A 6,275-nucleotide genomic window follows, 5' to 3' on the forward strand; every position below is an offset into this window, starting at 1 on the left:
TTGTATGGGTTGAAACAAGCTCCGCGAGCTTGGTACGATACCTTGTCAATGTTCCTAATTGGTTGTGGATTCACCAAGGGCCTAGTCGATAAAACCCTTTTTAGAATTCAAGAAAATAGTCATATTTTATTAGTGCAAATTTATGTTGATGATATTATTTTTAGAAGCACTAATATTTCTTTGTGTGAGAAATTCTCCAAGCTTATGCAGAACAGATTCGAAATGAGCATGATGGGAGAATTGAACTACTTTTTGGGACTACAAGTCAAACAACTCAAAGAAGGAATTTTCGTTAATCAAGTCAAATATACAAAAGATCTTATAAAGAAATTTGGGCTAGATGGAAAATCCTCAGTCAAAATTCCCATGAGTACTTCTCAAAAATTGGACAAAGATGACGAAGGCAAAGACGTTGATCAAACGATGTATCGAGGAATGATTGGATCGCTACTATATCTAACCGCAAGCAGACCGGACATATCTTACTCAGTTGAAGTATGCGCGAGATTTCAATCGAAGCCTAAAGAGAGTCATCTGATTGCAACGAAGAAGATAATTCGATATTTAAAGGGAACAATCAATGTGGGATTATGGTATCCCAAAGAAGGTGATTTTACACTCACTGGTTATTCAGATGCAGATTTCGCAGGGTGTAAAATAGACCGAAAAAGTACCTCGGGGACATGCCAGTTCTTAGGGGGAAGATTGGTCTCTTGGTTCAGCAAGAAACAAAACTCCATAGCTACGAGCACTGCCGAGGCCGAATATATTGCAGCTGGGAGTTGTTGTGCACAAATTTTGTGGATGAAGCAACCATTGTTGGACTATGGGATTAAATGCGAAAATGTTAGTATTTTATGTGATAATACTAGCGCAATTGCAAAAACCCAAAATCCAGTGCTCCACTCGCGAACCAAACACATTGACGTCCGACATCACTTCATACGAGACCACGTCGAGAAGAAAGATTTGAAGATCGATCATGTTCCCACAGAAAATCAAATTGCCGACATTCTCACAACACCGTTGTGTGAATCTAATTCCGTGCATGGTTATATCATCTGCGAACTAACCCGTTAAGATTTATCGCGTATCTTAATCTGTCTGGGTTTGATAGTTCCCTCGTTTGCATGCAAGTGAAATTTTACGTACATCATCCTTAATCTATATCAAGTGTTTCTAACATGATGCATGTATAGAATCTCTCTTTGAGCACTACACAATTAAAGCATAACACTTTGCCGCTACATTTTCTGCTGTGCACACTCTAAGTAGTTATACTTGTTTATGCTTGTTACGTAGAGTTGAAGTTACCAAAGTGTTGTTTGCAAAAGAAGTTGAAAAATTTAGAGAAGTCTACTCACCCCCCCTCTAGACTGACTTCTCGCCACCCTTTCGGGACCAACAATATCATAACTCGCAAACTTCTTTAGAAGTTTCTCCCTGTAATGACCTTGAGATAAAAGATAACCTTTCTCAGTTTTTGTGACTTTTATTGTAACACCCCCGATTTTACCATATTTTTAAAACTTAAATGCAAGAGAAAAGCAATCTAATCATCAATTAAATATAAAACGGAAGCAAGTCTAATCGGGAGTATTATGCCACATCTTACAGTACTAAAGATGCACAGGCGGGAAAACTAAACAGTAAAAACTAGTCATAAAGATTCAAGGCACACAGGCCGCTCAAAAGGCTCACAGGCCTTCAACAAAACTGCTAGACAAGGTGACTAAGTTATCTAACGCTCCAGGTCTAGCGCTCTCGGGCATCTACTCAAAACCTGTAGAACAAGGAAAACATAACATGGGGATGACACCCGGTCAGCGAATATTGCAGGTAACCCATCAATACGCGTTAAATAGCATATATAGATAAGTATAAGTCAAAACCATTTTGGAACGGAATACAATATATATCATTTCAAAAGCCATAGAGAGAAGTCAACTTCAAAAACTCATTCACACTCTCAAAAGGGAACGGAAATCAACATCCTTACGACATTAACAAGACAAGAATCATGAAAGAAAATACAACTCAAGATGCATTCTACTGATCACAAAGTATAATACATCAAGACATGCTCATTAGCAAAGAATAAACATTCACACATTGGCAACTACATGCCACAGTGACAACTACATGTCACAAGTATCATAGTTCCAAGTTCCAACCTTATGCCCTGTTCCAACCTTATGGCTAACCCCGACATTATTTCAGTTCCAACCATTACCTCCTAGTGCCACCCTGTACTTCTGAGTCCAACCTTTTGCCTCCGGGGACCTTTGTCCCCCCACTTACACTCCTATTCACCGCCGAACTCTCAGTACACGAGGGTACCATTAAATATCATATCACAAAACCACCAATCTCGTGAGCAAAGCTCTAGTAACAAACCACCAATCTCAATCATAATCACACATGTCATCATCATTACCAAGAAGACTAAGGTTCCACAATAACCTTAATCAAGTATCAATCATGGAGTACAACGATTACATACGATCATATCATAGGAATCAATCAATGGATCACAACCAAGATATGAAACCATACTCAACAACGAAGGATCACAATCCGACACCAAACGATGGTCAACACAAGTTGTCAATCCCAATAAGAAAGAACAAACCGCACATACTAGCATTTCAACATCAAACTAGCATGCTTATCAAACGGGTAAACCAAAAGTAGTTCCATAGAACATTCAAGACTCACAAAGTCCAACGAATCACAATGTCAGACCCGTAACACGATTCAAGACACCAAATCCTACATGGATTCCTAACATACCGTTCTAGACATACGAAACATCAAGAAGACTCACGAATAACCCAATAAAACAACATCGGGAGGTCAAAACATCAATACCGAGTCAAAAGAATCACGGGGAACAAATCCCCGCCCAACATCAACCACGTTCCCCGCGGGTGGGGCCACGGGTGGACAACCACCCGCGGTTCCGCCCGCGGGTACACCAACCCACGAGGCTTGTTCCCCGCGGATGGGGCGGCAGGTAGGCCTCTGCCCGCCGTCCCGCCCGTGGATACGCCCTGTACACCAAAATTGTCCCTTCTGGGATTTTCAACAACAAGTCCAAATTCAAGTCCAAAACACCCAAAATCTCAAACAAAACAACAATATGGCTTGAACCCAATAAATAGCCAAGCAATGGCAGTCAAGAACCCTAAGAACAAGCTCTAAACATGCATTACCACAAGACAATGCATCAAATCTCACATTTCAACACAAGAATCACAAGTAGAAGCCAAGAAATCATCATATAAGTAAGAAAATAGGTTTTGTAAAGCATGGGTTACCTTTGTAGCCTAACTTCTTCTTCTTCTTTTCACCCCTAGAAAGCTTCTCCTAAAGCTCATCTTCCACACCAACTTCATACACAAACCAAAAGACAACAAAGATTCTATCTTTAGGAAAAAACACCTAAAAGGAGGTTAAAAGCACCAAAAGACCCAAGGATCTTATCCTCCCTTATGCTCAAGATGAAGAAAGTAGGAATCTTAGAAGAGAACTTGCAAGATTTGGGATGCCCAAATCCTAGCTTGGAGAAGAAGCTACACCTTTCTAGAGAGAAGCTATAGATTTTGTGTTTAGATTGTAGGGTGAATGAAATGGGAGAGTATGGCTAGGTTAGCTTGAATCACAAACTTTAGGTAAAAAGACATTCCTACTCTTACTAAGGTTGGAAAGACAAGGAAACAAGGGCACAACTCAAGAAGCACAAGGTACAACCCTTTGACTTTAGTGACTAGTCAAAATCTAGTCCCTCGACTATTGAATTTCAGGATTTTTAGGAATAAATTAACAAAGAGATTAGGATTAATTCACTAATTAATCCTTGATTAGTGTTTGGATTTACGGGGTGTCACATCCTCTCCCCCTAACAAGAAGCTTCGTCCCCGAAGCTTGGGCACGACGAGTTCAAACAAACGGGTAACAATGAATCAACCATGTGACAAAAGGAAAACAAGAATACCATTTAGCCAAAATTTCAAGGTTCCAAAAGTGTAAGGTTTGTAAAAAAAAAAATCAAGAAATTGCAAGGTTCCAAAAGGTCTCAAATAGGAGTTTCTTGAGCACACAAATGCTAAGGTCAAGACAATGATACCAACTGTATTTATCATCTAAATAAGTAAATAACACATGATCATTACCAACTGTATTTATCATCTAAATTTATTATGTTAATTAAACATAGAGAATTTCTTCTTACAATGATTTTATATGTTTTTTTTTTTTTTTTTTTTTTTTTGCTTCAAATAATATCAATTACCCGTGCACTTTCTTTGATTACTTTAGAATAAAATCTTAAATGATAATTATCTTTATAATAAAAAAATATATATTTTTTAGCTAATGAATATACACAAATCTTTCAAAATATTAATATTTGCAATAAATAAAATATTTTCAAAATAATCATTATATTGTTAATTTTTTTGGTACATATTATAATGATAATGATAATTAACACTATCAAAAATAGTTAATAAAAAGTGTTTAAATGGTAATAAAAGTGTCTTTATAATCAAAATATCATCTTTCATTAATAAAATCATGTAAAGGAAAACATACTATTAAATAAATTTTAAAATTGAGTGTACTATAATATTATTACTAGGTAGTCGATCATTTCCTTCCTTTTATTATTATACTAATTAAGAAATTAATTAAAATTAAGCTAATAATAGAATTAATGAATTAAGTAACATGAGAAAATAATTGTAATTAAGTTAATAATGGAGAATAATAAATTAAGGAATTGAAAGTAATTACTGAGTATTTAAATGGTAAGAAAATTATTTTTATAATAAAAATAAATATACGCAAATCTTCCAAAATATTAATATTTATAATAAATAAAATATTTTCAAAATTATCATTATAATGATATTTCATAGAATAAAAAATATTTAACACAAAGTATTTAAATGGTAATAAAATTTTCCTTACAAAAATCAAAAATCATTTTTTAGTCAATGAATATACAAAAAGGTAAAAATCGTTGTAAATGAAAACTATTAAATAGATTTTAAAATTTAGTGTACTATAATAGTTATTAGGTAGTCGTTTTCTTCCTTTTATTATTATACTCACTAGTTTTTTACGCGCATTGCGCGATTGGGATACTGCCCAATAATATTTTTTTAATAAGTACTTTAAAGTATATTAAGGCAAGATTATATAGTAATTGTTCATGCATAGATAATTGAATGTTGAATTTACATATTTAAATAAGTAATTCTAAGTTTACAAATGCATGATAATATAGACATATAGTCAAGATTGATTATATATAATTGTCAATATTATAATTCTATTTGTATGGTTGAAACCAAATACGAGACATAAGGGAGAGCAAATAAAAATTAGGGCATAAAATATTAAATATATACTAATATTAAAGAGCTAACTGTTGATTACCAAACAAGGATATTGTGAGGTAGTTTCCCACTTCAATTTTTTGTGAGATTTGAATACTCTCTTTGTCAACAAATCCCGTAGTTAATATGATTGACTTTACTAATTATATTTTTTCATGGTATTAATAAAATACTTGGTAAATAAATATATAGCATTATTTTGTATTATAACTTTGATATTTAATTAAAATATAGTGCACAAAAAAGATAATAGACTATATAGTGAATATAATCTGTTGGTCCCGAAAGGGTGGCGAGAAGTCTAGAGGGGGGTGAATAGACTTCTCTAACTTTTTCAACTTTCTTCGAAAACACACAAGGCAAATAACACTTTGATAATTTCAACTCTAAGTAACAAGCATTAACAAGATAAACAACTTAGAGTGTGCAGCGGAATAGGTAGCGGTAGAGTGTTATGCTTATAAGTGCGGTGCTCAAAGAGATATTCTAAACATGCAACACGTTAGAAACACTTGATATGGTTCAAAGATGATGTACGTAAAGTTTGGCTTGCATGCAAACGTGGGAACTATCAACCCCAGACAAATAAAGAAAAGCAATAAATCGTAATCGGGTTAGTTCGCAGTTAGAATAAGCATGCACATAATATGTGAGCAGTAAGTAAATAGAGAGAGAGGTTTATAGTGGTTCAAAGGTGGTGTAATCCTCCTAGTCCAATCTTCTCCTTTCACTTCAAGGAAGAAATTCACTATTCTTCGATCACCCAGATACAATAGTGAATAAGTGTCCACCGACACTTCTCCGAGTGCTTCGCACAAAGCTACACTCCTCCAAGGTTTTTCGCAAGCTCCTCTTGTTACTCCGCCTTCC

This window comes from Ipomoea nil, unplaced genomic scaffold (genome assembly GCF_001879475.1).
Source record: "Ipomoea nil cultivar Tokyo-kokei standard unplaced genomic scaffold, Asagao_1.1 scaffold2792, whole genome shotgun sequence".
Lineage (NCBI taxonomy): Eukaryota > Viridiplantae > Streptophyta > Magnoliopsida > Solanales > Convolvulaceae > Ipomoea > Ipomoea nil.